Consider the following 7,149-nt stretch of genomic DNA (forward strand, 5'->3'; position numbering starts at 1 on the left):
CGACGCCATCTTGGGAAGGGCAGGCGCTGTCACGGGTAGGGCGGCGCCATCTTGGGAAGGGCAGGCGCTGTCACGGGGAGGACGGTGCCGTCTTGGTGCCCTCACTTCCGTCTACATGCCCCCAGCCCTCCTTTCTCACCCTCTAAGGCCCTTGAGGTGCTCGCAGCTCGCCTTGAGATGCCGGGGGAGATGTGGCTGGGGGACCCTGGGACTGCAGGACACCCAATACCGGGGTGAGACCACCCCAATCCTGCGGGACCCCAAACCCTGGAACCCCCCCGAGACCTCTAACACAACACCACCACTCCCCGCCCCCTCAGCTGCTTCAGGACCCTCCAGAGACCCCCCCCGGAGACCCTCCAGAGGCCGCCAGACACCTCTCGATGCCCACAAAGCCCCTCTAGACGCCCCAGAATACCTCTCTGCGCCTCCCTGCAGAGGCCACTCACACCCTTGGCAGCAGGCGACAGCAAGCAGTACCTGGCCGTGCCCACAAGGTGGGAGCAGTGAGCAGAAGAGCCAGGGGCGCTAGGGACACCGAGACTCCAGCAGTGCCACACAGCAACCCACACGCTGTGGGGACCTGACACAGAGACCCCGAAACCACACTGAGGCACAGACCCCCCCACTCCTCCGTGACCCTCCAGACATGACCCAGGAGCCCCTCCAGAGGTCCCCAGACACCTCTAGATGCTCCCAGAACCCTTCACATGCCCCCAAATTCCCCTTTCATGCCCCCAAGCCCACTTCAGATGACAGCAGACCCTCCTTAACAGGCCCCCAGCGCTCAGCAGGTCCGGTGCTGCTGTGCCTCGGGAGCAGATCAGCTGGTCTCCCTGCAGAGCTTTTTCCAGTCAATGAAAAAACAGCACACCACACACACACACGAAAGACAATCCACTGTTTTAATTGAGAGACAGTTGCTATTTCTGCTTCAAACCACACCCCACACCCCCCCGTGGCTCTGCTCAGGATGTGCTTTTCTCCTCTAGAAGCCTTTCTACAGAACAGAGGGGGGTCACGTCAAGGCCTTTCTGCACACAAATCACTGCCCTTCTGCAATCTCTCAATAAGCAGCACCGCTGTTCCTCTGCTGGAACACCTCACACTCACTCTTACACTTGCCCGGGGCTTTCCCTCCCCTCCAAGAACGTCCTGGCATTTCAAACATTTGGCATTTCAGGTCTGCAAGCAGCCTTTGTGGGAGGCTGCCCTCACCCCTCCCTCACTGCTCCTCTGCTGTATCCTCGCCCACCCCGCTGTGGCATCACAGAAGGAAAGACAGCCGAGCGGCTACGCTCCTGTTCTTTTTATCACCCCGAGCCGGGGACAGCCTTCTGGGCAAGGTTTGCAGCTTCAGCACACAGCTGAGCTTTGCTCTCACCCATTAAACCCTTTGGTGGTTTCAGCTTCCCGAGGATGTGTCGGCACAAGTCCTTGTCGGGGCACCGCAAACAGGGAGAGACAAAGCTCCGAGATCCAGGAAGAGGACGGCTGAGCAGACACCCCTAAAGAGAGAAACTTCATCAGCTGAACCTCACACTTCTCCCAGCTTTGCAACAGCAAAGAACTTTGTGAACAACACAGTGGTGCTCCTAAGGAGGTCACCAGCTTGCAAGTTACAGGAGAAATAAAAACCTTTTTATTACAGAAGCACTGGCAAAAATTTACGGACAGGAACAGCAGACGAGCAAATTCTGCGATTGAGCTAACGATAGACATCAGGCCTAGGATCTGGCTACCCTGACAAAGGATGCCAACAGGACAGAGTGAGGCCTCAGCAGCACTCCCAAAAAGCCCCACAGAGAGCCACAGGCTCTGGCCCGTGCCCCACCTACGGGCCGGCCCTCCTGGCAGCAGCGCAACACCACCTCTTCAGGAGCCCAGGGACTGACCTCAGCCCCCTAAGGGCCAGGCAAGGTTGGTTCCTGTTAGCTGCCTAAAGCAGCCTCCCCAGCCCTGCTTACAGGGACCTTGGGCTGCTGCTGGGGACAGAAGGGGGATGGAGGGCTCCACAACTCGTCACACAGACCCCGAGCACAGGGCTGTTAAGCTGACAGGGTGCCAAGGGAACAGGCTGCCATGAAGGCACAGACCCAGGCCCTGAACTACAGGGTGGGTCACCTTGCCGCAGCAACACGACCCAGCGGCTTCGCTGCGTCCGACGAATAAAAGGAGGAAGTTCCACAGGAACAGAAGGGAAAACCTTTTCACTGTGTGTGCCAGAGCCCTGGAGCAGGCTGCCCAGAGAGTTAGTGGAGTCTCTGGAGACATTCAAAACCCGCCCCAGGTGATCCTGCACTGGCACAGGGGTTGGACCGGATGCTATTTTGGGGTCCCTTCCAACCCCTAACACTCAGTGATTCTGTGATTAGCTATGCTGGTGACAGAGTCTCACTGAGTGCTCTTTAAAATGTTTTTCTTTTCTTTCAGCCTAGGAGTTTCATATTTAAATAGACCTTCTGCTCTGTCTTCCCCCTTCCTTCTTCCATCTTGCGTCTAAACACTAGGAGAGCTTGATGAGCTGTATCCTGGGCGTCCCAACGTAACACATCTCAACTGCATACATGGATTTTGTAATCTTTTGCCCCATTGCTCGCACAGGGTGGATTAAGTTCATTACTTAGAGCTTGTCGGGACAGCTGTTGAAGTGTCCTGTGCAATGCAGGAGGAGTTGAATCCCATAGGAAACCACATTACTGTGCTTTGTCAGCCTGGTTATGGTCAGAAACCTCCTTCATTTTTTTTTCTCTTGAACAGATATATCACATGAGTCCCCAGAATTAATTTGCCTCTTCTCATAATTATTTCTTTAAAACTGTCTTAGAAGTGTCTCTGTCCTTCCCTCTCTCTAGATACTGGCCTCCTGAGCCCATGGCAGACTTGCACAGAGCTACTGCGAGCACCACTCTGCACGGCCTCTGGGGGGCTTTCAAGCACAGGCACCCCAGGAGAATCCAAACCTAACCTTGCAGCTGGCCTTAGAGCTCCTCTTTGGAAAACTGTCGCTGCCAGGGCCCACAAACCAACGTCCTCTGTCGGCAAACCGGATGTAAGGGCTGAAAAGTGTCAACGGAAACCGTAATCGGATGGCCCAGGAAGATCCTGCCGGTCTGAACACACCAGACCTGGAATGCACAAAGAAACTCTGTTAACAACTGCCTGTGTGTCTGCTCATAGCTTGAGGAGTAACAGAGCAGAACCAATTCCCAAAAGGTTTTCACTGCGTTCCCAGGGCAAGTAGAGGCTTGCTCTGGCTGTAGTTAATACCTAGAAATTCCTATCAAAATCTTTGCAGCACAACAAGAAAAAAACCAAACCAACCAAACCACAAACTGCTTTATATTATTAAGTAGGAACTCGAAAGCTTACAGGAACTGTGGGGATTTTTTTATGACAAATTATTCCTTTTCTTTTTTTCAGTGAGCAATTGGGTTTCCAACAGCTCCACATTCTGACACCAAAGCACCCCGCTCCGTGTCAGGGCTTGTGGCTGAGGCCGAATACAAATCTGCAACTGGTCCTCAGGCAAAGCAGTTAAGCTCCCTGAAAAAAAAGGAAAGAAAGCAAGAGTGAGTCAACCATAAAAACAAGACCTAACCAAACCCCCAAAGCCATTTTGTCAGGAAGTCGCCTCCACTATCACCCGCCACATGCTGAAATTCCCTTCCCCTGGGGCTCCTGCTTGGCCCACAGCTGGGGAACATAAAGCAAGGCACAGCCCTGTGGGTACCTGCTGCCCTGGAGCCACCAAAACCGGAGCACCCAGTCACTACCAATCCCACAGCAGACCCAAGATACAACAGGGACTCCATAGAGACTCCAAAACCTCACTGAGAACCCCCCAACTCCTTCAGGACCCCCACAGATTCTCCAACTTAGATGCCCACAAAACCCCTTTGGTTGCACCCAAACCCCCCATCTGAAACACCCAGCTCCACTTTAGGTACCCCCAGATGCTTCCAATGTCCCCAGACCCGCTGGTGGACCAGCCCAGAACCCCCTGACACTATCCCAGACCCTTTCAGGGGGCTCCACACCCCTTCTAGATGCCCACAAAACCCCTTCACACGCCAAAAGAAACCTTTACCTGCCTCCAAACCCCACGTGGGGGCCACTTAGCAGCGGGTGGCAGCAACCAAGTCTGTTGCTCTCACCAATTAAACCCTTTGGTGCTCTCAGCTCTCTGACCCTGTGTCAGTGCAAGTCCTTGTCGGCCGGCACCTTCGTCCTGATCCAGGCGGAGAGAGAACTGCCAGGAACACAGCTTCGCCGCTCCGCTTGCGGCACGCCTGCTGCCGAGGGCAGCCTCGTCCGCAGCCTGCCCGAGAGGAACACGGCCCCCGGGGCCGGGGGACACACAAAAGCCTTCCACAAAGGTAACAAGGGAAGTCTCTTGGCCACTCTTCACGTGCCGAGTGCGATTGTCATGCGGAACACACCGCGGCATCTGGAACGAGTTTAAGTCCAGGTCTGTGGCAGCACAGAGGTTCCTGGAATATCCCGGTACATCGATCCACAGGAGGTTGTCTTTCGGTCCCCAGTCTGATGCTTGGCAGCACAGCCATCACACCATTTCTCTCGAGTGCTTTGAACTGACAATTCATGCAGGAGAATAAAACCAAACAGGAGTAAGCAGCTTGGAAAAGAACTTTGATCATCACCAGGCCCAGCAAGAGGACACAGTCTCAGGCTGCACCAGGGGAGGTTTAGGCTAGAGGTTAGGAAGAGGTTCTGCACAGAGAGAGTGATGGCCCATTGGAATGGGCTGCCCAGGGTGGTGGTGGAGTCACCATCTTTGGAGGTGTTCAGGAGGAGACTGGATAGGGTGCCTGGTTGCTTGGTTTAGTTGATTAGGTGGTGTTGGATGATAGGTTGGACACGATGATCTTGAAGGTCTCTTCCAACTCGGTCTGGTCTATTCTATTCTATTCCGTTCCATTCCATTCCAACACCATCTAATCAACTAAACCACGGCACTGAGTGCCTCATCCAGTCTCTTTCTAAACACTTCCAGTGATGGTGACTCCCTGGGCACCACCTCCCTGAGCAGCACATTCCAAAGGCCAATCTCTCTTTCAACCTGCTCTATTCTATTCTATGAAGACCTTCTTCCTAACATCCAGCCTAAACCTCCCCTGGCACAGCTTGAGACTGTGTCCTCTTGTTCTGGTGCTGCTTGCCTGGGAGAAGAGAGCAACCCCCACCCGGCTACAACCAGAACTGAGGGGACTGCAATCCTTGCAGCTTCAGCTTTCCTTCTCTGCTACTTCTTTTTTCAGATGGATTGTTTTTCAAAGGGACTGCTGGACAGCAGAACAGGATGGATGGCTGGGCCCCAAGAGCGGTGGGGAACAGAGTTAAACCAGCCGGTGGCCGGCCGGGCACAAGTGGTGTTCCCCAGGACACCCCTTGTGAGAGAGTGAGTCCAGAGAAGGGCCACAAAGCTGGTGAGGGGTCTGGATAACAAGCCTTACGAGGAGTGGCTGAAGGAACTGGGACTGTTTAATCTGCAGAAGAGGAAGCTGAGGGAATTATGGCGTGGTCTGGCTTCAGCTCTCAACTAGTTCCACGTTGAGCAAGGACAGCTTGTACTCACAGAAGGCACTGGCTGCTTGGGTTCAAGGTTCCTGCAGAGCTCAGGCTATCTCTCTTCATTAGTGAGGTCGTCCTGTCACCTAGGCAGAGAGAAGAAAATGCAGCTATGAAATGAGACCACTGGAATCGTGAGACTCGTTCTGTGTGAGACTCCAGGAGAATCCAAACCTAACCTTGGAGCTGCCCTGAAGAGCTCCTCTTTGGAAAAGTCTCGCTGCCGGGCCCCACAAACCCCACACCCTCTGTCAGCAAACCGGATGTACGAGCTGAAGAGTGTCGACAGAAACTGTACGTGGACAGCTCAGGAAGATCCTGCCAGTCCCAGCACACCAGACCTGGAATGATCAAAGAAAGTCCGTTAACAACTGTCTGTGTGTCTGCTCATAGCTTGAGGAGAACCCCCCAACTCCTTCAGGACCCCCCAAGACTCCCCAACTTAGATGCCCACAAAACCCCTTTGGAGGCACCCAAACCCCCCATCTGATACGCCCAGATCCGTTTTAGGTACCCCCAGACGCTTCTAATGTCCCCAGACCCGCTGGTAGACCAGCCCAGAACCCCCTGACACTATCCCAGACCCTTTCAGGGGGCTCCACACCCCTTCTAGATGCCCACAAAACCCCTTCACATGCCAAAAGAAACCTTTACCTGCCTCCAAACGCCATTAGGGGGCCACTCAGACCCCTTAGCAGCGGGTGGCAGCAACCAAGTCTGTTGCTCTCACCAATTAAACCTGGATGTTAGGAAGAAGGTCTTCATAGAATAGAATAGAGCAGGTTGAAAGAGAGATTGGCCTTTGGAATGTGCTGCCCAGGGAGGTGGTGGAGTCACCATCACTGGAAGTGTTTAGAAAGAGACTGGATGAGGCACTCAGTGCCGTGGTTTAGTTGATTAGATGGTGATGGAATGGAATGGACCGGACCAGGTTGGAAGAGACCTTCAAGATCATCGTGTCCAACCTATCATCCAACACCACCTAATCAACTAAACCATGCAACCAAGCACCCTATCCAGTCTCCTCATGAACACCTCCAAAGATGGTGACTCCACCACCTCCCTGGGCAGCCCATTCCAATGGGCAATCACTCTCTCTGTGCAGAACCTCTTCCTAACCTCTAGACTAAACCTCCCCTGCCACAGCTTGAGACTGTGTCCTCTTGTTCTGGTGCTGCTTGCCTGGGAGAAGAGACCAACCCCCACCTGGCTACAACCAGAACTGAGGGGACTGCAATCCTTGCAGCTTCAACTTTCCTTCTCTGCTACTTCTTTTTTCAGATGGATTGTTTTTCAAAGGGACTGCTGGACAGCAGAACAGGATGGATGGCTGGGCCCCAAGAGCGGTGGGGAACAGAGTTAAACCCAGCCGGTGGCCGGCCGGGCACGAGTGGTGTTCCCCAGGACACCCCTTGTGAGAGAGTGAGTCCAGAGAAGGGCCACAAAGCTGGTGAGGGGTCTGGATAACAAGCCTTAGGAGGAGTGGCTGAAGGAACTGGGACTGTTTAATCTGCAGAAGAGGAAGCTGAGGGAATTATGGCGTGGTCTGGCTTCAGC

The 7,149-nt window shown here is 54.0% G+C and overlaps 1 long non-coding RNA gene across 1 annotated transcript; it reads right to left on the reverse strand.

Moving 5' to 3' along the window:
- Nucleotides 1-950: 950 nt before the first annotated feature.
- On the reverse strand, nucleotides 951-6,378 carry LOC137457439 (uncharacterized). Its single transcript, XR_010991255.1, has 7 exons — nucleotides 6,247-6,378; nucleotides 5,772-5,933; nucleotides 5,600-5,678; nucleotides 4,091-4,595; nucleotides 3,373-3,542; nucleotides 2,969-3,128; nucleotides 951-1,508 (listed from the first exon to the last, which is right to left on the reverse strand). It is a non-coding gene; the product is annotated as an uncharacterized lncRNA (long non-coding RNA).
- Nucleotides 6,379-7,149: the final 771 nt, after the last annotated feature.

This window comes from Melanerpes formicivorus, unplaced genomic scaffold (genome assembly GCF_026170545.1).
Source record: "Melanerpes formicivorus ecotype bairdi unplaced genomic scaffold, bMelFor1.0.p_v2 SCAF_179, whole genome shotgun sequence".
NCBI lineage: Eukaryota > Metazoa > Chordata > Aves > Piciformes > Picidae > Melanerpes > Melanerpes formicivorus.